Source organism: Artemia franciscana, chromosome 7 (genome assembly GCF_032884065.1).
Source record: "Artemia franciscana chromosome 7, ASM3288406v1, whole genome shotgun sequence".
Classification (NCBI taxonomy): domain Eukaryota; kingdom Metazoa; phylum Arthropoda; class Branchiopoda; order Anostraca; family Artemiidae; genus Artemia; species Artemia franciscana.
Window position 1 is genome coordinate 61,202,933 of NC_088869.1, and position 24,221 is coordinate 61,227,153.

Consider the following 24,221-nt stretch of genomic DNA (forward strand, 5'->3'; position numbering starts at 1 on the left):
TGATAAACTTGTTTATGACTATTCCCGAAAGCTTGAAAAAACACTGTCTTCTATTGAGCGTGTCGAATCTAATTTAGAGAATAAAATAACGCCTGGCAATGATCTTGATATCAATACCCCCACTGTGCCCCATCATGAATGGCCGCCTCTCCCACTAAAGACTGTCCCATTAGTTTAGTATGAGTATGAGTATGAGTTTAGCATACTAGTTTAGTATCTGAACTAAAAGGAACTAGCTTATGAACCTAATCGGATTACTTTTTGTACTGTATTGTGTTAGATTGCGCAATTAACTTGCGGACTTAATTGTGAGGGATTGCTCACTTCATACAAAGTGAGTTATTATTAGTGTATAATTGAATATATTGGTGTTATTGCTGATTAAAAACTGTGATTAAGACTGATTAACAGTTTGTGAATCTGCAGTATCTCGTCGGAATAAATGACGGGAAAAAAGCCCCTAAGGCTACCACCCGAGAAGGATACTCCTACTGAAACCCTTAGCCGGTCGCCATTCCAACCTACCTATAAAACTCTTCCTAGAACCCCCCCCCCCCAACTACGCGATCCAAAACTGTTAGCCACTTGTCAGGAATTCAGGCCTTAGCCGAAACTAACTCTAATGAAAGAGGTGAGACGCCTGGCAAAAAGAGGAAAAAGGATGAAACTCGTTCACCAACGATAGTGCAACCCCTCTCTTCAAGTGTCCTAGAAACAAGTGCTAACGATCACCCCAATTATTATACTGTCTCAATCAAGAAAACCAATGGCCAACCCTTTTCAAAAGATCGAATACTGCAAATTAGGAAAGCTGTCTTTCTGATCACCAAGGTGAATTTTGAACTTGTTTTCAAGCAGGACGAGTCTATTGATATTTACTTTACGTCTTCTCAGGCGGCAGACCATGTCCTGTCAAAATCCAAAGAAATAATTCTTGATGGCTCAAAAATTTTAGCCACAAAAAAAGATGTGGAAAAGTTACACAAGTATGTGCTGTATGGTGTTGATACCAGTTTAAAAGTGGAGGAAATACAAACTGAACTAATAGATTCTTCAGGTGTTCTCATCAATCCTTCAACTGCTATAAGGCTAAGTTTAAACAAAGAAGGTTTTCTTCACCCTAGCCGTTCAATCCTCATTTCCTGCAAAGCTGAGCTAAGTGGAGAAATATTCTTGTACGGTATGTCTCTTTTTTACAAGATTTATAAGCCTAAGCCCCTACAATGCTCCACTTGTCTGGCCCACGGCCACAGCAAAAAACACTGCAAACAGTCCCATCCGTCTTGCCTTAAGTGTGGGAAAACAGGCCACGCAATTAGTGAATGCCCTGAGTCAGACCCTTTCTGCAGAAATTGTAACCGTAAGGGACACACAGCCCTCCAAAAACAATCTTGCCCAGCTCACCAAAAGCGAGTTGTAATCCTTAGAACATCTGATAAAATGAAACCTACCCTACTCAGTTGTAGCTGCAAGAATCCCTTGGCAACCCACACCCTATCGGCCCAGTAGAAGCCAAGCAACAGTTGCTGTAGCAGATGCAAAGACAGTATCTTTTCCAAAAGAGGCAAATAATGTTCATACTCAAGGTTCTAGTCAGTCCCCCCATCCCTTACCTAAGTTTACTTCAACATCCTGCCCTCCAAAAGATTCATCTAAAAATAGCCAAGAATGGCAAAGGCTTGCAACTTATATCACAGTCAGTCACTTAATTGAGGTTAGTAATGAAGCTGAGGAAACCAAAAATATTCTCAAGAAGAAAGCTATCACTAAACTCCTAGGTGATGACATACTAGAAACAGCTATGGCTCAATTATCCTCCATGAAAAAGGACATAGATTCCACATCAAAGCTAGTTAAGCCTGTAGACTCAACTGCAAATCAAATCAATGCAGGCTCTGAAATTGCCATAACCCCCAAGACGGTAGTCGATGCCACTGCCCTAGTCAAAGGCAAGAAATCTAAGAAAAAAACGGCAAACTTTCCATCCCAGTCCAAAATTACCACCAATGATATTTCCTCGGCTGAAGAATATTTCCAATATTCTAATCAAGGAGATGATGAAACTCAGACCACAATGGATATTTAAATGTGTACTACACAAGATTTTACGTTTCTCACGAATTTATCACTGTGCAGTAATGTTGTTTTTAACTATTAGGATGACCAAAATAATTTGCCCACCAGCCCCTTAGCTAGCCCCGATAGCCCTTTAAACCAAATTAACTGTGAATATCTTGACACTTTTGATTTTGTGAAAAATTTGAAACCTAAGCTAATGGAACAGACCAAACTTAATGTAATTTGCTTTAACATCAGAAGTATACGGGATAAGTGGGCTAATTTTAAAGACTTAATTTTAATTAATGGTTACTGCCCTTTCGACGTAATTGGAATAACGGAAACGTGGCTTTCAGAAATAGATAATAAGAATGAATTTTCCCTCCCTGGTTTTCAAGCTATTCATATTGAAAGAAAATTAACCAAGTCCTCTGGCGGCATTTCTCTTTACATCCGGTCAAGTCTGAAATTCACCAGGCTATTAGACTGTGAATCCTTATTCTCGCAACCTATAAATAATAGATGCATTTATTCAATCATCGTAGACATAAGTGTTGACGAGAATTCTTTAATTTTCTCATTATTTTATAAGCCCCCCTCATTTCCGACCCCTTTCTTTTGTAACCTGTTTGATGATTTTTCTAGTTTTATTAATTTACCACAAAAGAAGGCAATAGTTTTTGGGGACTTCAATTGTAATTTACTAAATGTTAGCAATAATAATGATTGTGATACCTTTTTTGAAACATTCACCTCAAGTGGTCTTCTTCCCACAATCCTTTTTCCTACTAGAGTTGATCCTGTGAGGTCTACAGCTACTGTAATTGACAACATTTTTGTATCCACTTCCCTGGGAAACCACCTGTCCTCCAAAATAATATTTTCTGACCTGTCAGATCACTATCCAATCTATCTCTCGCTACCCTCCCTACCAACTACTCAGCCCTCTAGAACTAAAACCCCTACGTATAATAGAATATATAATACTGTGAATATGAACAGGCTCACAGATCGTTTGAAATCCTTCGACTGGTCCAAGGTTTTGGATTGTCAGGATGTTAATTCAGCCACAAATGTTTTTACACAGGGACTGAGTGATCTTATCAGTTCAACCTTTCCAGTTCGTAAATCAAACCGAAAAACTACCCATATACGCCCCTGGATGTCTAATAGTCTGATAATCTCTTCATACCGAAAAAATGACCTATATAAGTTAGCTTGCAAAACCAGTAACGTTATTGACCTGACTAATTATAAAAGATACAAAAATTTATATACCAAACTTGTCCGGGAAGCAAAAAAAATTATTATTATTCGAAAATCTCTCATTGCAAAGGGAACTTGCAAAAAATTTGGTCAACAATAAATGAAATTCTTTCAAAAAAAAAGGAATTCAAGATCTGTACCTATTAACCTTAAGGACATCAGTGGCAGATTAATTGACCCAAGTTCAGTACCGGATGCTTTTAATAATTATTACACTAATATTTCAAATGCTAACTCCTGTTCCTTCTCCCAGTCATACAACCTAGCAAGAATCCTGGAGCCATGTTTTTTTTCTCCAACTGATGTTAAAGAGGTGCTTCAAGTTATCAAATGTCTCTCTAATAGTAGTACACCTGACTTCTTTGGTATAAGTAATAAGCTTCTTAGGACCGTATCTTCTTATGTTTGTGAACCCATTGTGCACATAGCAAACCTGTCTATGACCAATGGAGTCTTCCCAGAAATATTTAAATCAGCAATTGTTATCCCGATTCATAAAAAAGGCGATCCGTCTGAGATAAGTAATTATCGTCCAATCTCACTTCTCCCAGTTATATCTAAAGTGCTCGAGAGAATTATATTCCGACGTCTTTCTCCCTTTTTATTTGGGATTCATTCTTCAGATTCGTTGATTTCTCCTCATCAATATGTCTTCCGTTCCAAATTTTCAACTGCTCATGCACTAATAGACGCCACACAGTTTATACGTTCCCAACTTGACCTTAAAAATACTGTATTGGGCTTATTTCTGGACTTTTCTAAGGCCTTTGATATGGTTGATCACAGTGTTCTATTAAGTAAACTCAACAACTTAGGGATTCGATGAGTTCCTTTCTCATGGTTTGGCTCTTATCTCTCTGGTAGAGTACAGAGTGTGAGTCTGAGCGGGTTGACTTCACATCCCCTACCTGTCCGAAGGGGCGTCCCACAAGGCTCTGTTCTTGGTCCAATACTTTTCTCCTTTATATTAATGATTTGGTTACGGACCTGGGTCCATCAGTGCACCCAGTACTTTTTGCTGACGATAGCAACTTTTTCATCACCGGTCCTAATTTACCATCCGTCGTCGCCTCTACTCAAACCCTTCTGAATAGAGTACAGGAGTGGTGTCTAGTTAACTGCATGACCATTAACATCAAGAAAAGTCAGGTTGTATTATTTCGAACCCCTTACAAAAAAAATGAAGCTCAGCAAGCACTTGGCCTAGAATATTCTACCAATCTCCTCCCACAGGTCGAAGTTGCCAAGTTTCTTGGTGTCCACATAGACTCCTCCCTATCATTTGCAACACACGTGTCCTACATCAGAGCCATAATTTTGCGACAGGTAAGTATGATTAATCGTGCGAATTATTTTCTTCCTCCCGATATCCTTGTCACCCTTTATTATTCTTTTATTTAACCATATATCTCATACTGTGGATCTGTTTGGGGTAACACTTTTCCTTCAGTTACCAATAAATTAAAATCTGCCCAAAACCGTGCCATCAAAGCAGTTTTTCGGCTGCCCCGACTATATCCCACCCAGGACTTGTACTCCGATTTTGGTATTATCCCTCTTGAACAAATCATCAAAAAATTAAATCTATGCCTTGCATACTCCGCTTACCATAAAAATCTTCCTCCTCAATTATTATCTTATTTTAATATTAATAATTCTGAAGGCCTCTGTCTCCGTTCATCCAACCGTTCCTTCATTGTCCCCAAGTGTGTCTCTAGTTCCGCCCAGCGATCCCCCATTTATAAATCTATACTTCAATGGAATATAATACCCTCCAGTGTCGAGCTATCCACAAGTTTTCGCACGCTGTATAACAATGTACTAAAATTTTGATATTATAACTCTCTAAATTCTTATTCAATTTGCTTTAGTTACTCATGTTTTCTCTTTTCTTTTTTTTTCTCTCTTCTTCATTTTCATTTTTTTGTGGTTATGGTCCTCAACAAGTTCGCTTCCAGGATCTTTATTATTATTGGTGTTATATTTTAGTTTTATTTGAATAAATTGAATTGAATTAGAGACCATAGGGATAAAAAACCCACCCGCTCTCCTGCTGAAGGATCCTGTCTGCCGCAAGAAAGAATTTGATAAGACAGGGTGTGCAAATATTCGTTATGTTAAAGCAACTAAGGTATGTGTTATGGTATGGGTACCATGGTATGATGTACCTTGACATGGGTACCATGTCAAGATGCATCGAAGCTCAGTTGTGATCTAAAGGGTAATTTTCCTGAAAGCATAAAATCTTCCAAGCCTCGGCAATTTTTCGGAGTTATCAGGAGTGTGGTAGTCCCCGAAGCCGCGCCGAAAGTCGGCGGGGCGCCGCCTAATATAACTCAACGGGCCGCCGCCGAAAATAAGTCGGTGAGGCTCGGTGGCGGCGGTCCGCCAATGAATAACTGCCGCCGATTTTTATTTGGTCCTATATACCTTCTCCAAGTGAGTACAGCTATAACTACGGACGTTCTATTGTCTTTGCCATCTGTGAGCGATTTTACTCAAGCTACGTTAGGCTTTGAAGAGGAAGATGAAATACAAGAAGTGGAGATCAGGACGACGAATTTTTAACTACAGAGAGAAAGACAACAAACTTCTGTCACTGAAACTTAAATGTAAACAACAGAGTTTTGGGTTAAATGGCAGGATAATTATCCAAAATACAGATACCATTAATTATCTAATTCGCTAAGTTGTTAACTTTGGTCACAGAAAGTGGATAATTATGAAAATGGCACAGTGCAAAGCCAACAAATGTTCAAATAAGCATACTCTATCATTACTGTATGGTACATTTCCATTTCTTGGTAAAGAGGCTGTGTAATGCAGTCTAGCATGTAAAGTATCACTTGTACACAAATCCTTGAATTTCAGGCATAGTACCCCAATGTGTAGGCATGGTCCTCATACCTTGGGGTACTATGCCCTGCAGCAAGGGCAAGTCATAGCACTAAAATGATTTAATTTTAGTATGTAACATGTAAATTTGATTTCAAACAGATTGTTGTGGGGGTTGTATGGGTAAAATTATAGCAAACCATACAACAGGCTTTCGTAAAAAGTGAATATACCACTCGATGCCGTTTTTTATGCTCTCTGCGAATATAATAATCGCTTCTACCACAAGTTCAGATTTGAGCACTTTTTTAGCTCTTAAATATGGCAAATTTTCAAAAAATTATGACAGTTTCTTATAACTGGCTTACCAATAAAGCAAACATACCACTTCATGCCTTTTTTTTTATGTTCTTTACGGATATAATAATCACGTTTACCACAAATTCGAATTGTAAGTACTTTTTAAGCTCTTAAAAATGACGAATTTTCAATTGAAGTATGAGTTATCCTTCATTTTCGACAAAATGATACTACATTTTCTCTGCGCCAATTTTGACAAAATAATACCACATTTTTTCAGTGCTAAAATAATTTATAAAAAGGCTAGGTTAGGTTAAAAACTGCTTAAATCTGAATTTGCGGTAGAAGCGATTATTATGTTTGTAAATTTATTTTGTTCGTATTTTGTTCGTCTCGCGATTATTTTGTTCGTAAAGAGCATAAAAAAGGCATCGAGTGGTACATTCACTATATACAAAAGGTATTTATATAGTTTGCTATAAATTTACCTTGCTGCAGGACACGGTGCCTTATTGTATAAGCCCCATGCCCATGCATTAGGGAACGCCCGGGCTTTGGAGCACCATTGCTGGAAAAATTTAGTGAGTGGCAGGGTTTGTGAGTGGCAAAAATTTTGTGAGTGGCAGGGTAGTATAGCTTTAAAATATACTGTCAGTAAGAGTAAACCTATGCACACAAACACAAAAGTCAATGTCAATTCTTACAAACACATACTACCAGGCTGTTCCAACTGAACGATTATCTCAAAATACTTGTGTGAAGTTGTTTGTAGAAGGAACATGTTGATATGACTGTAACTGACTATAGCAAGATTGGGTGCTACTGGAATAAGGTGAGGACAGTGGCATCCCAAGGGGGGTGCTACTCCCTACCCACCCCAAGAAGGTCTGTTGGTAAAAAATATGCTAACGTTTGATAAATTCACCGGAACTTGATGATTTTTTGAGAATCTACGAGATTATTTCTCAAGGAATCTACCGGAATTTCGCTTAGGTAAAGCCTCGACCAATTCCGGTAAAACTTTGAAAAATTGCGGTAAAATCTCAAAAAATTCCAGTAAAATTCCGAAGCTGCATCCCGCCCCCCCCAATCAGGAAGGTGTCAGGACGCCCTTGGGTGGGGATGCTACTAAATACTACTGGATAAGTAGCAGAGTGTAAGGCACATCAAAGTAAAGTACTCTGTACTATTGCATTATCAAGATATGCAAGTTTTCCATAAAATTACTATTCAGCTACGCAGGCTATAAAGTTTTCATTGGGTTTACAGGGGCATCTCAGAGTTCTTGTAATAGGCCGACTTTTAATTTCCTTGTTTAACCTGGCTCCTTGTAGTTAAAGTTACTGAAAAATACCGTAAAAAATGCGAAAACGCCGAAAAATCGGCACCGCGTCGCCGCCGAATTTTTATTCTGCGCGGCTTCGGGGACTAGAGTGTGTACATTGATTTTGATGTTAGTGCCCACGCATTGGACTTTCCGGGTATAACCGATTTTAATCGACTAGGAAAATCACAAACTGTTAGAGTTATTTTTCAAACAGAAGAATACCTGCATTTTTACATCACACACGGCATCAAATTCGGTTATAAAGCTTTCACTGGGTTTACAGGGGCATCTCAGAGTTCTTGTAATAAGCCGACTTTTAATTTTCCTGTTTAACCAGGCTCCTTGTAGTTAAGTTACTGAAAAATGCCTTAAAAATTGCGAAAATGCCGAAAAATCGGCGGTGTGCCGCCAATAGTGCTTCGGCGGTACGCCGCCGAAGCACTAAAATTCTCTCCGCCGCCGCCGAATTTTTATTCGGCGCGGCTTCGGGGACTAGAGTATGGACATTAATTCGGCTAGGAAAATCGCAAACTGTTAGAGTTATTTTTCAAACAGAAGATGTCAAAGTTTTAACCATGTTCAAAATCAATGTAAATCTCATTGTTTCAAATGTGCCCGATGTAACGGTAATCACATTTCGACCAAAGACTCCCCATGTCAAGCGCCAGTTAAATGCGCCAGTTGTGGCTCGAATGATCATCCAGTTTACAGCTTTAGGTGTCCGATTTTAAAGAAGTTTTGTAAATGAAGGTATTACTTCGTGTTACGTTCTTTAACTCAAATGGTGTGTTAGGGAAATTACCTGTACTTCATAGTTTTTTGAATGAAAAATCATCGTTATTATGTCTTCAGGAACACCACCTCCTTGATCATTCGTTGAATCTGCTTTCTAGTTTGTCTACTCAGCATGATATTTTTGCTTTTCCCGCTACACCGACTGGTGGGCGTCCCTCTGGTAGTTTAGCTACTATTTTACCCAAGTCTCTTAATGCAACTATTCTAGCAATTGATAGAAATTTTTTAGCTTGTAGTTTTTCAAACGTAGTTTTAATTAATTGTTATTTTCCGACTGATTACCATGATGATATTTCTTTTGATGCGTTTACTCAATGCTGTTTTAATCTTAGTCGTTTTGTCTTTAGTTTACAGTCAAATTTGCGTACTTATATTTTAGGTGATTTTAACTGTGATCCAAACATAGCAAATGAAAGGGGTACAATTTTATCATCTTGTCTTCCTAATTTTTCTGTCTTACCGAAGTCCCAGGATTTTACTTATATTCATTGGAGTGGTAGTACAACTAATATTGATCATGTTTTTTCTTCTAACCCAAGTGATCCTTTGCCTGTGGTTATTGTAATCGAAGATTTCCCCGTTAGTGACCACATGCCGCTTCAGTTCCTTTTACCCCCCTTTGGCTTCTCGTCCTTCCCCAGTTCGTTTTTCTGGTAGTAAGCTTCCTAAATTTTTTGATCGGGTTGATTGGAATCCAAATTTTAAACCGTTTTACCAAGAAATAGTTGGGACTTTAATTGATAAAGTTTTTATTCCTGATAATTTGGATTCAATGGACAGCCTCGTCAGAGTGTGAAGGCGTTTTTAATAAGACTTAAGATATTAAATGTGGCTCGACTTCGAGAAAAAAAGATTGCCGAAACTTTATATAAAGTAAGCACAAATACCGCACCTGAGTCGTTTATGTCAGTTTTTCGAAGGAATGATGAAATTCACCAACATGATACTCGGCATGTATCGCAACTAGTTACAGAAACGAGACGTCTCACGTCATCTGTTTTTTCAATTAGATTTACCGGACCGAAAATATGGAATTATTTGCCAAATACTTTGAAAAATGCTAATAGCCTACCAGAGTTCAAAAGTAAGATTAAAAGTTTCTTAATGGAAAACATTGAATTAGATCCTAATTTCTTTTACCGATAGTTCTCTATGTTTTGTTTTATTAATTTACGTTTGTTTTCTTTTCTTTTCCCTTCTTCTTCTTTTCTCTTCTTAGCCTACCTTATATTTCTATTCTTGATGATTGAATGAATACTGTCACCCGTTACGGGCAGTGCTCTCTTAGGGTGTAGTTAGTTTATAGTGTGAGATTTGTTTTTTTTTGTTAATAAACGAATTGAATTGAATAATTGTCTTTATTTTGAATTAATCTGTTGCTTAAAGTATGGTGCTGCGGCAGTTTTTCCTACTATTAGGATAAGATTGGGAGCGCAGAAACCTTTTTGGAGCCTCAATCCTTTTTTGGTAAATTCTAATAAGGCGGCTAAACAAGGGTATTGGGAATGGCGGGCGCTTGGTAAGCCTAGAATTTCGCATCCAGCTTTTTTGCTAATGAAAAAGGCCCAATTCCAAGCGGAGCTCCGTCGTCATAATAACTGGTCATAGGAGAAGCTTCTTCAAACATTGATAACGACAAGGACAAGAATCTCCTTTGGAATGTTCTCCGAGGCAATAGGCGGACTAACATGCCTGATACTAATTCCACACCATCGCTAAAAGAGTGGGAAAATTATTTTTCTAAGTTGTCGACTTCGCACGATTCTAACAGTGTTGTGTTGCAATTAGATGAAAGGTTGAAAAATTTTTCAACTGATTACAGGATTTCTGAGGATATGTTACGTAGAGCAATCAAAACATTAAAGGCGCAGTCGGCTAAGGATCATGATGGCATATTTGCTAATCACCTTAAACTTGCCCCTTCTTCTTTTCTTATTACTCTACTGGCATTTGTCAACCTTTTACTTATTACTGGTATTGGCATAGTTACGCCTATTCCTAAGAGCGGGAAAAAAGACTTGTCATCTTGCAGTTCCTTGAGGCCAATTACTAGGGGTTCTATGATTGGGAAAGTGTTTGAGTTGTGTTTGAAGGATCTTCTTGAAATTCTTGGCGCTGGTTCTAATCAAGTTGGTTTCAAGAGAGGTTTGGGTTGTGACCACGCCTATGCTTCTTTCAGCAAAGTTATTGAAGAAGCGAGAATCTCTGTTCAACCGCTATGCACCCTCTTGATTGATATCAAAGGGGCCTTTGATAACATTTCTCATGCATCTGCACTGCTCGCTTTAATCCATGCTGGATTGCCCCTAACTGTCATTCGAGTCCTTCGCTCTTGGTATTCTGGATTAAAGATCCGTATTTGTCCGAGTTCGTCTTCATCTCAGTCCAAATTAATTCAAGCGGGTAGAGGAATTAGACAAGGAGGAATTATTTCTCCTTATATATTCAATTCATGTTTAGCTACTGCCCTTAATTCTCTTTCCTGCTCTTTTGTTTCATTATCTCGAAATCTGTCTTACATTGCATATACTGATGACATTATCCTTCTAAGCCGGTCCAAGTCTAGTCTTGTTTCTAATTTTAATATTTTGATTAATTGTTTAAAAGGTTTGGGCCTTTCTATCAATTTTGAAAAATGTCAATTTTTTGTTGTAAATTGTTTAGAGGATAATGTCAGGGCGACTCTCGATTACGGCAATGGTGTTATTTTTCAGTCGTCGCCAGTAGTCGCTTATTTGGGATTACCTTATGCTGCTTCGAAAAGAGATTTTAAACCAGTCCTGGTTCAACATGTTCAGATGAAACTACGCAAGGCATTTGGTCTTTTAATTCGTTTTCGGCGTCTTTACCGTCGGGACGTCCTTGGTCGTATGTATAGCGCTGTTGCTCTGCCTCACGTATTGTTCCCGACCCTCCTCTTCCGTAATTTCAGACCTTCTGATCTTTTGCCCATTAAAGTTTCTTATTTTAAATTTTGTAAATTTTTACTTGGTTTCCCCCTTTCTTTTAGTAACACTGAGATTGTTTTAAAGCTTAAAGTGAAGGATCCTGTTGTCTGTATAAAGAAAAAATATAAAACATTTGAAGATAAGGCGAAAATTAACCTTTTAGGCCACAATTTATTTCCGTTTTTTAGTAACAGTTCTGGCTCTTGATGATCTATAGGCTAAACTATTTAGCAAGTGTTTTTGTATCTTTTTTTTCTTCTCTTTTTAAGAGTTTGATCAATATTTGATAGGTTTTGATTGTAAGTGTTATCGTTTGTCTTTTCTTTATATTATATTGTAGCGCACTCCTCATTTTTTGAGGGAAATAAAGGAAATAAATAAATAAATTCCTGGTCAACTAGGCAGGAGGCATCCCGTTTCTTTTGGTTTGCGCGGCCAGCTACTTTTACCAAATTATTTATTTTTAGCTTGAGGCTGTGAACCGAGATCCTTCTACTGGACCTGGCATAATGCCACCAGAATTTGAAAAGGAAGAAGGAACACGAGGAAATGTAAGTTTAGTTTTCTATAAAGAGGCACTACTAGAAGAGGAGGCTGGGTGTCAACTACCGGTGGGACGATGGTGCTATGTTTCTGATTCCAAATCTAACCCCGAATGTATTTCGAAGTCTCGACTCCGATACTATTCCGAGGAGACTTTCTTTTCCTTCCTTTTTTACGGTATTAATACAAGACTTTTGGAAGTCACGTTCAGGGGTGGATCGCGGATTTTCTTTTGAGGGAGGGGGGTACATAATAGGTTGCTTTGAAAAACTTGCGAACAAAGATTTTCCAGGAACTCTATGCATGAAAACAGTGATTTTGAGGATATAGTTTGGTCTGATTTGGAATAGATAAATCTTCGTGTTTGATAAAAAAAAAAATTTGCTTAAAAATGTTGGTAAGGAAGATTATTTTTTACTCCATAAATTTCTTTCTCATTCTTAGTCAATGTGCAAAAATAATGAAGTTTCGTATGTGGTCTGAAGTATATTTAATACATTTAATACAAAATATTTTAATTTTTCATAAATTTCATGTATGTTAGCCTACTTGGGCTTAATATTTTTATTTTTATAGTTTTTTCTACAGTTCTTACGTTTTTTGTACAATTCGTTCATTTTTGGTATTTAATGAAATAAAGCGTCATCAGGTCTCTTTCCAAAGTCTTGTGCGTCTCGCCCTAACACAAAATAATGTTAATTCCCTAATCTTATTATAAGGAAAATAGCTTTCATCGTATTAATAATTATATCTTAGATAGTGCAGTTGATTGGCTAAATGAAACTCATGTTAAATTCTTTGTTGAAGTGGCTGAACTTGCACCGTTACTATTCCACGAGGGGTGCCCACTTTTCACCACCTGCTTGACATATTGGAACCCCACGTGTACAGAACAGTTTTGCCGCTCTTGGTTCAGTTCCGCCATGCTTGGCGCACTTATGCTACTCTTGGCACACTTGGCCCATTTCTACCACTCTTGTAACACTTGTTCCGCGCATGGTACGATTCCGCCATAAAATTATTTGCAATAATTATTTCGTTTCTCTACGCTTTATATTACCGGGTTTTTTGGGAATTTTAGGATCCTCATTACGCTAGATATCACTAGCTAAGCTTAGTTTTCGCACAAAAAAAGTGTGTTAGTTTCCGGATGAAAAAGTGCAAAAAATTTATGGACATAAAGAAATATCATAAAAGTCCCTCGAAAATGGCGTCAAAAATAGTGGAGTTTTCGCCCGAAACGAATGAAACTATTTGTCTTTTTGTCTGAAACGGTGTGCTTCAGTTTCCAAAAAAACTGACAAAAAAAAGAATAAAATCCCTATAAAATCATGTTGACTGGAAAAACTATTAAAAATAAACTGAATCTTTAATGTATAATTATTTAATGTTTAATAAACTAATAACAGGAAGCATCAACAATTTAAAGTTTACAGATACTATTTAGCGACAATTTTTTTCTCCCACCACGAAAATAAAAGATTTTTCAATTTTTGTACAGGTTCTACCAATTGCACTCAATGCACGCTGAATCAAAATCTCTACGCGAGAAAATATAGGATTACCCTTTAATTTGGTGTGCAAAAGAAAACATTATTTTCAGCTCAGCATTATATTTCAGTGGGTATATTTTCTTTTACATTTCTCCTGCATAACCTGTTCATCTAAATTAATAGTTCGGAGAATCTAACGTGCTTTTACTAAATAAACATCTTTTGTTTTTTCTCCCACTGGATTAAACTTTATGTAAAAACATGCCGACTAATTATGTTTTTGACAACAGTCTCATAAACAGGTTTGCTATCGAATAGATACTAGCAGTGGCGTTATTGAGATTCTTAGGATCTGTTTCAAAAATTGAGCTGGAACGAAAACGGTTAGAATCGTGAGATTTTGGGAGAAAATAATTGCGCTGCCTAGTCAGCTTATTTTGAGAGAGAGATAATTTTTTAGCTAAAACTTGGATTTGACGGTCTCGATTTTAAGAACATCAGCCCTATTCCCTGTCTGCACTCCATCCTTCTAACCTGAGCAACTAAATTCTATATTACCGCTGTATATCTTAAGGGTGGCTCTTTCTGACTCAAACAAAGAAAAAAAAATATTATATACAATTCCCAAATTCTTCAGTCATCCATCCATAAAATCACTCATCAAGCATTTTCTTTTCATTAATGACAATTTTTTCTTCTAGTTATTTTATTCACTTTTCACATTTGTCTTTTTGTAGAATGGACGGGTGGTGAAAATTGGCCTAATTAGTTCTTCTACGTGCTGTAAAGACATTAGAAAGACATGGCAAGTAATGAATTCTGTTATCAGGCCATCTTCTCCGCCTCCTTCTATCTCTTCAAGTGTTTTAATTGACGGCAAAAATGTAGAGGGTGAGCTAGAAGTTCAAGATGCGTTTACTTCCTAATTTGCTTATAGCGGCCAAACTACAGCCTCTCGTGTAAGTCCTTCTTCTTCTCTACCCGATTTTAGGTCTTACCGTGTACCGCTTTTTCCTAAATCAATGCCATTGGAACCTATTTCTGAAGCTGAAATAGCCAGAATTGTCAATGGTTTGAGGGGTTCTTCATATTTTGGCCCTGGCCGTATTCTGACTAAGGTTGTCAAGTTCATTCTTCCTGTCAAAGTTTCTGTCCTCATGAGAACAGAATGAAAATGGTGTTTTTCATGTGAAATGAAAATATTGAAATGAAAATGGTGTTTTCATTTCATCTCTTATTGAAATGAAAATGGAGTCTTCCCAAGTCCGTTAAAGCTTGCTCGTCTTATTGTTCTTTTTAAAGGTGGATCAAGGAATGATCGTGGAAATTATCTTCCCATATCTCTTTGATCAGTGTTTAATAAAAATTTTGAAAAGGCTATGGTTTCTCGACTTCTTGATTATCTTAATTCTAACACTTTTTTCACTATTTTCAGTTTGTTTTTTGGGCGAAGCACTCAACTGAGCATGCATCCGCAACTTTCTTGAATTATTTACTCGTAGCTCTTTGGTCCGATACCTGCTGCTCTTTTTCTCCATATTCGAAATGGTCCACGTGCCTTTGCTCTTCATTTTCATTTTTGACACGGTGCCACTAAGTAGCCACTCCTAGTCTAAGTAGCTTAGTCTTCTTAATAAAAAAATTTAGACCTATTCTAGCACCCTGAACTTGTATAACCTCTAAAAGTTCATTCGTTTTGCTGATACTTTCATCTAGGATGCTTAATTCGTCAGCATAATCTACGTCCAGGAGAGTTTCTAAATATTGAAACTCATAACCACGGAAGTACATTTGAGGTGTTGTTACTCAACAACAAAATAAACTTTTCTTGGTGGTTTTCAGTTTGGTTTCTAATATTTGATGGGATAAGTCTTGTATAGTTACCTCATCGATGCCCTGCTCTTTACGCTAAAGTTTGACTCTTTCTCTCAACTCTTCTTTTTAAAACAGTAAAAAACTTTAGCGTAAAGAGCGGAGCATTGATGAGGAAGCAGCCCTTTTCATATACGAAGTAATTTCTGTTCGTTCTAAGTTTTAATGTCCCTCCTTACTTTCAGTTGAAAAAACTTGTTTTTTTTATTTAATTTCTGAACATTTTGCATGTTTTGATTTTGGCTCTCCGCAGAGGAATAATTCAAACGAAATTTGCTTTTTTTTTTTTTTTTTTTTTTTTTTTTTTTTTTTTTTTTTTTTTTTTTTTTTTTTTTGGCTAAATGGCTGTCTCATAATTTTGATCGAATGATTTTGAGAAAAAAGAGCGGGGGAGGAAGCCTAGTTGCCCTCCAATTTTTTGGTTAATTAAAATAGCAACTAGAACTTTTAATTTTTTACGAATCTTTTTATTAGTAAAAGATATACGTAACTTATAAATTAGCTTACGTAAAGAACTTTTTATTCTCATGTTTTTATTACACATATGAGAGGGTTCGCCCCCTCGTCAGTACCTCTCTCTTTACACTAAATCTTTTTTTTTTTCCAATTCATTAAGAATGACCCCTGAATCACAAAAGCCGCAGAATAAATAGTTGACATTACTAAAAATACTTTAGCGTAAACAGCGAGGTATTAAGAGGAGGTGAGCCCCTCATATGGGTAATAATTTCTGTTCGTTTTAAGTTTTAATGCTGCTCCTTACTTCCAGCTGAAAAAAACTTTTTCATATTTATTTTTTCATTGTTTTTTAAATAATGCTAGTAAATCCTGCGCTCCTTTCATGGAAATTTTCTTCCCCTATGACAAATTTATCGATGGAAAGTTCCTCCAGCATTTCCCCCTCTTCTCAACCCCTCCCCACAACCAAAAAATCCTCCTGGAAACGCCTGTACACTTCCCAATAACCATTACTATATGTAAGCACTGGTCAAAGTTTGTAACTTGTAGCCCCTCCCACGGGGACTGTGGAGGAGTAAGTCGTCCCCAAAGACATAGTTATAAGGTTTTTCGACTACGCTTAATAAAATGGCTATCTCAGAATTTCGATCCGTTGACTTTAGGAAAATAATTAGCGTGGGAGGGGGCCTAGGTGCCCTCCAATTTTTTTGGTCACTTAAAAAGGGCACTAGAACTTTTCATTTCCGTTAGAATGAGCCCTCTTGAAACATTCCAGGACAACTGGGTAGATACGATCATCACTGGGGAAAAAAAATAAACACGCATCCGTGATCTGCTTTCTGGCAAAAAATATAAAAATCCACATTTTTGTAGATAGGAGCTTGAAACTTCTACAGTAGGGTTCTCTGATACGCTGAATCTGATGCTGTAATTTTCGTTAAGATTCTATGACTTTTAGGGGGTGTTTCCCCCTATTTTCTAAAATAACGCAAATTTTCTCAGGCTCGTAACTTTCGATGCGTAAGACTAAACTTGATGAAACTTGTATATTTAAAATCAGCATTAAACTGCGATTCTTTTGATGTAGCTATTGGTATCAAAATTCCATTTCTTAGAGTTTTGGTTTCTATTGAGCCGGGTCGCTCCTTACTACAGTTCGTTACCACGAACTGTTTGATAAAATGGTGATTAACCGTGTTTTGATTGTATATCAGGTATTTTTAGAGGTTTTAGCCCGATCTAGTTTCTTATCAATTGTTTGTTGCTAGTTCCCATCTTATTTTTACCTTATATTAAATAAATAAAAACAAGTTTTTTTAACGGAAAGTAAGGAGCGACGTTAAAACTTAAAACGAACACAAATTACTTCGTATGTGAAAGGGGCTGCTTCCTCATCAACGCCCCGCTTTTTACGTTAAAGTTTGACTCTTTCTCTTTACTCTACTTTTTAAAACAGTAAAAGCCTGAAACTTGGTGGAAAAAATAAGCACAAGTCCTAGATACGTGATTGACATAGCCGAAATGGATCTGCTCTGTTTGGGGGAGTTGGGGGCAAGGGTTAATTTTGAAAAATTAGAAAAATAAGGTATTTTTAACTTACGAAGGAGTGATTATATCCTAATGAAATTCGAGTTTTGGAAGAATATTGTGTCTTAGAGCTCTTATTTTAAATCCTGACTGGATCCGGTGACATTGGGGGGGGGGGGTCTAAAATCTTGGAAAACGCTTAGAATGGATGGATCGGGATGGAACTTTGTGGGGAAAATAAGCACAAGTCTTAGATACATGATTGATATAGACGGAATGGATCCGCTCTCTTTGGGGGAGTTGGGGGGGGGGGTTAATTCTGAAAAATTGGAAAAATGAGGTATTTTTAACTTACGAAGGAGTAATCGGATCTTAATGAAATTTCCTATTTGGACGGAACTCGTAACGGGGATTTCTTATTTTAAATCCCGACTGGATCCAGTGTCATTGGGGGGGGGGGGGGGCAAAAATCTTGGATAACGCTTAAAGCGGAGAGATCAGGATGAAACTTGGTGGGAAGAACAAGCACAAGTCCAAGATACAAGACTGACATAACCAGACCAGGTCCGCTCTCTTTGGTTGAGTTGGGGGAGGAGTAATTCGGAAAAACTAGAAAAATGAGGTATTTGTCACTTACGAACGGATAATCAGATCTTAATAAAATCCGATATTTAGAAGAATCTTGTGCTTTAGTACTATTGTTTTAAGTCCCGATCAGATCCGGTGACATTTGGGGGAGTTGGAGGGGGAAACCAGAATTCTTGGAAAACGTGAAAATCGAGGTATCTTACGAATAAGTGATCGGATCTTAATGAATCTTGATATATAGAAGAATCTTATGTCTCAGATGCTCCATTTTCAATTCGAATCGAATCCGGGGACATAGAGGGTCAGAAATCTTGTCAAACAGAAATCTTGAAAAACACAAGTTATAGATTCAAGTGATTGACATAATCGGAACAGATTCGTTCTCTTTGAGGGAACTGGGGGGCTTTAACTTGGAAACATTAGAAAAATTGAGATAGTTTTACTTAGCTTAATAAGTGATCGGATCTTAAGATCTAATTTGATAATTTATTTGAAGGAAGGATATCGTATCTCAGAGCTCTTATGTTATATCCTGACTGGATCCAGTGACATTAGGGGGAGTTGGAGGGGAAAGTGTAAAATCTTGGAAAACGCTTAGAGTGGAGGGATCGGAATGTAACTTGGTGGGTAGAATAAGTAAATGTCGTAGATGTGTGATTGACGTATACGGAATCGATCAGCTCTCTTTGGGGGAATTAGGGGGGTTCAGTGCTTTGGCGAGTTCGGTGCTTCTGGACGTGCTAGGACGATGAAAATTGGTTTGTCAGGACCTGCACAAATTGACTTGATAAAGTCGTGTTCCTCGATTCTACAACATAGGGGGCTGAAGAGAGGGGAAAAATTAGAAAAAAATGAGATATTTTTAACTTACGAATGGGTGATTGGATCTTAATGAATTTTTATATTTAGAAGGACCTCGTGTCTCAGCGCTCTTATTTTTAATCCCGACCGGCATTAAGCCTCTGATTTTCCTTTTAAATCAATCTATTGATTCTTAGAATTTTGCTAGAGCTCATACTATATGAGCTCTTGGCTCTTCCAACTTCGTCGCAAGTGCCATATGAGCTCTTAGCTCTTGTTGAAATAGGATTGGGAAAGCTGACTCTTCATTGTCCTTCTGCGAGTCTAATGGAAACATGTAATCATCTTCTATTTGATTGCCTTGTCTATTGTAGAGCACGTAAAGTAATGGAATTTGAACTAAGTGAATTAAGAGACTTGACTTTTAGTTATAAAGCAAAATCATGGGGGGGGGGGTCAATATGACAAGGGTGCCAAGGAACAAAGCCTTAGGGAAAGCTGAATGTCGCAAAGGTGCCAATAATTGACGAAATTGACAAATTTATTAAGAAAAAGAGTGAAAAAAGAAACAAACCGAGAAAAGAGGGCACGGGAGAAATCTCGAGGGGTTAAGGGTCCCGTCCCCTGGATCCACCACTGTTCTAGTCCTTTATTATAAGTCGAAAGTGATTGGAGACCAAACTTGCTAAGGGATTCACCGGAGATTATTTTCAACACGGTGTATTTTGCACTGTTTTTGCGGGGGGGGGTATTTGTCGGAGAGGAAAGACTGTGATAGATTCTTTGAAAGTGTGGGATATTCTTAGGAAGAGAGCTATATTCTACAGGGATGATTTTCCATTGGGAGGGAAGTTTTCGGGGGGAGGGGGGGGTAGACTTTCAGCAGAAATTTTACACGGGGGAAATTTGGCTGAATTCAAATTAAAATTTGCTCATTCACCCCATGAGAAATAATCCATGAAGAACTATCTATTAGAATTATCTACGAGAAACTTCTCGATGGAGGGGAGGGATCTCGGAAAAGTTTTCAACATAGAAGTAATTTTCGGAATGAATTAATAAACGATCAGAAGATTATGAAGAATAAGCTAAAAAGAATTTTTCATCCGGAATAGTGAACAAAATGTTGTTGTTTTGTTGTTGTTTTTTTTGGGGGGGGGGGGGATTTATAGCGATGACACACTTTTACGGGGGCAAATTTATGGGGAATTATTTTACGTGGGGGAACTTCCTTAGGGTAATTACCATGAATGAGGAGGTATTTATCTGGATATTATTCGAAAAAAATCAGATGTTAAATTTCAAGAAAAACTATTTTTTTCAGCTGAAACTGAGGAGAAATTCCCTTTTACAGGAAGAAATGGACGATGCAACCAGTGGTCCAGTAGATTTGAAGAGCATGTTTGCTGCAATTGTTGCTGGAGCCACCATCGGATTCATCATTGTTTGGCTAATGAAATTTTAAAGTTTTGTTCTTCAATAATAAAATATGTTAATTTGAGTTTTAATGATCTTTACTTTCAGTTAAAAATTCGACTGATTTTTGACAAAGGGGGAAACGGCATCGAAATGTCAAGCACGGCAATATTCAGCACATTAGAGAGCCCAGCTTTACAAGTTTCAAACTTCAATTCTCTATCTAGACTGTAGAATTTTCTACTTTTTGCTAGAAGAGATTCGGGTTTATATATTTTTCCCCCAGGCACAAGAAAATTTCTATTGGAAATTTTACACGGAAAGCGAGAAAGGATTTCTTGTCAAACGCATAAATGTAGGTCACCCTTAAGATTGAAATGAACAAAGCTTCAATTATGAATCTGTTTTCTTTAAACAGACTGAAGGGGCAAACCTCCCAGCTATGACAAATTCAATCTCACTTTTGGCCTCTTTCCTTTTCAAGGGGGACTTTCTTTGTGTTTTTTTCAGCCAAGTAAAAACAGTAGGGACCGGATCAGATATAAGTGACCTTCCACTTAGCCTACATACCCAGGGGAAAATCATGCAGCTATACTAATAACTGGTACATTTTTTGTTGTTCATATTTTTGACTTACAAATAAAGTGAACATACCCCTTGATGCCTTTTTTTATGTTCTTTACAAAAATAATAAGTGCTTCAATTGCAAATTCAAATTTAAGCACTTTTTGAGCTCTTGAAAATGACCAAAATATACCCAAATAGTTTTTGGGTATAAAAAAACTTAAAACATTGGTCTCAAACTTACTGTTACATTATTAATCCCTTTTTTAAATGTTATATAATCCATGAGCACTGATTTTCCACAATTAAGTTGGATTAATGAATTTTACAATATTATGCTGTTTTCTTCTTTTTTGATGCCAAATTTTCAATTAAAGTATGTGTTTTTGGTAATTTTTGACAAAATAGTGTATGTTTTTCACTGCCAAAATTTGTTAGGTTAGGTAAGGTCAAAAAGTGCTTAAATTCGAATTAGAAATATAAGCAAATATTATGTTTGTAAAGAACATACAAAAAGGCATCAAGTGGTATATTAACTTTATTTGTAAGTCAAAATATGAACAACAAAATTTTACCCCTAACATGCCTATATTGCAAATTATGTATTTCCAATGCATTCTGCCACCTTTTATTTGTTTTTCCAGTTTTTGTTTTGCCACAGTTGCTTCAATTAACAGATACTAGGGTTGAGGGATAGATTGGCAGAATCAATAGCAAATATGTAATTTCAGCTATAGATTTTCATATTAGGAGGGCTGAGGCTAAAGTAGAGCAGGGCTGCATGTAGAATGTGTTAACTATAATTATTATGTAAGTTACAAAGAATCACCTTTTTTCAACAGGTTTTCTTATATAGGCTTACAGGTCCCTCTCTTCAGTTATACCACATCAAGCATTATATACCCGGAGAAGAATAAGTAGCAAAAAGCTATATATACATAAGCACATGTTATTTATCTATGACTTCTCTAGTGCTGAACTATAACCCCTTAGTAATATTGACAAGAAATGAGTATCAGAAAAAAAGAAATATAGTCTAAATGGCTATCAGGAACTGGATATAGACTAAAGGGGGCCAAAAACGGGGTTATATAATTGGAGTTAAGGTGGTGGTTTTTTTGCGAAATAAACACTTCCCTGGCTAATTTAGGACTTGAAATTGATTAGTCTACTGAAATTTTCCTATCCTATGCAATTGAAATATTTTTCCCTTTTCAGAGCATTAAGACAATTTACTACAATAAAAAATATCAGAAGCATCATGAATGGAATGACTAAAAAAAGGTAAATGAAAACCACAATTTGCAATCTTACACTTAAACTTCTGGCCACATAAATTGTATTAGGCTAACCAGCTCTGAAATAATTGCTGAGGGTGTATTTGCCTGTAAAATTAGAAACAGGCCCGAAGCCCCAGACTTTTCCTTGTCAGAACTTCACATAGCATTCAAGCAATATAATATATTTTACATGGGAAAAATGTTGTTATTCTCGTAGTTATCCATAGTGTTTCAAGTGACACGTGGCCGGATAAGTATTTGTTGTTATCTTTTAGGGGGTTAGACCCTGATAAGTGGAAATGCAACCGGACAAGTAAAAGAACACGGGGTGGGTTAACCTTATTAGGTTATATTAGGTAGCCAAATATATTAGGCTAAAAGTAAATTAGGTTAACCTAAAGAATCTTTAGGTTAAAAATGAAATAATTTTAGTTCTGAAATGAAATCTCATGATTTATTTTAGCTAAGCATTTCTCAGCATAGCAACCGTCAGCGTTACCCCCTTAAGGCAAAACAAAGGCCAAAATTACAATTTTAGATAATAAACAATGCCCATCTGGAACTCCTGAATATCTCAATTAATAGCCATATTCATTGGTCAATTCAATATTTTGCCTATTGCTGCCAAAATCATCTGCTCCTACACCAAGCTCATGTATTTCTTCATTAGATAAGATGTACAGTTGTTGTAGGACAGTAATGACACCCATTAAATCTGTCAGCAACTCTTCTTCTATAGGTGGTTCTGGCTCTGATTCCTGTCTTTCTGAGTAAGTTATAGTATAAGTGGGCTCCCATATTTTTCTCATTTTATCCTGCCTAGAAGACGGGGTCTTGTTCATCAGCTGCTGACAAGCTTTAAAGTTTGACCAACGATCAGTGTAAAGAGGGAGCTCAATTTCAGGGGAGCCAGGTTATCCTGGACCTTTCAACACCAGTCGCAGTTTTGTTGCTTGGTCGTCAACGGCCATTTCTTGTTCTGTCGCTTCATAGCCTGGAGTGGGAATTTCTATATCAGAAGTCTGTTGGACGTTGATTCTTTCTGACCTTGGGTCAAATGTTGGTATCGAAGCGGAAAATTGCCGCTTTAATACAAATTCATCATCCCAGCCATTGCACTTGGAAACTCGAATCTAGAAATTAATTTCAGTTTAATTAAAAGTTTCTATTGCTACTGGGAATACCGGAAAAAGGGCTACTACCTGTTCAGAATAAATCAATAAAAATTTAGAAATTTTTTTCAGATCACCCTAGGAAGACTTACAAAGTATCTCAAAAACCTTAAAACTTCTTCTTTATTTCTTGATAAAATTTCCCAATTTAAATTAAGAACATGGTTTAGGTATGTGTGCTCAGCGCTAATCAATTAGTCACTAGCCTGGAAAAGTCAGAAATTAAGGTTTTAAGGAGAATTCCAAAGTCTGTAAACCGTTCAAAGGGTCCTTAAATCCGTCACTTAAAGCACATGGTAGTAGAGTTAGAGCAACAGCATCCACGAATCGTGGTTGATCAATATAAATATATAATTTTTACTTCCATACCAAATCCTGACACTTTTATATTTTGCATTAATCAATTGTTAGATTAAGTGTTGCCCGAGCGTTTGAATGTTGATTGAAATTTACGAGGGCTACAAATTGTTAAGATAATTCAAGAAACATTTTCGACCAATTTTTACATCACCTTAGGAGCACTGAAAAAAAAATCAAACTAAAAAAAAAAACTTATATATATATATATATATATATATATATATATATATATATATATATATATATATATATCCTTGATCTAAGAGAAATTTTCCACACTACAGTTAATCTAAGATTCTGGTTTTTAAAAAGCCCACCTAAATATCCCTTTTTGAATGGACTGAAACTTTTGATTGAAAATCGATATTGTCAGTTATCAAGAGCCGGAACAAGTTTAGTTTCCCGTTTGTTAGAGATGAGAGACCAAATAAAGAATAAGGCAAAAACAACCCCTCATTGTGAATAGATACAAGTTATGCAAGTTAACCACTGCTACTTACATTAAAAAAAAAATAAAGATGGTTCTTTCAGAACCATTATTCTAATATCTTGTTTGTTTGTGGTGAGTATCATCCCTATCACTAGTTTCTTTTTTCTGCAATTAACCCCTATTTTTT

The 24,221-nt window shown here is 36.8% G+C and overlaps 2 protein-coding genes across 11 annotated transcripts in view; one reads left to right on the top strand and one right to left on the bottom strand.

Moving 5' to 3' along the window:
- LOC136029563 (uncharacterized) overlaps window positions 1-20,314 on the top strand; it is a 384,714-nt gene extending 364,400 nt beyond the window's left edge. For all 5 annotated transcript variants that reach the window (XR_010618068.1, XR_010618069.1, XR_010618072.1 and 2 more), the window contains 2 exons: window positions 11,997-12,080; window positions 20,137-20,314. The gene's annotated coding sequence lies outside the window, so the exon portion shown is untranslated. The remainder of the gene's footprint in view (window positions 1-11,996; window positions 12,081-20,136) is intronic.
- A 2,566-nt stretch (window positions 20,315-22,880) lies between these two features.
- Window positions 22,881-24,221, bottom strand: part of LOC136029565 (E3 ubiquitin-protein ligase HECTD1-like) — a 36,759-nt gene continuing 35,418 nt past the window's right edge. For all 6 annotated transcript variants that reach the window (XR_010618075.1, XR_010618074.1, XR_010618073.1 and 3 more), the window contains one exon: window positions 22,881-23,205. The gene's annotated coding sequence lies outside the window, so the exon portion shown is untranslated. The remainder of the gene's footprint in view (window positions 23,206-24,221) is intronic.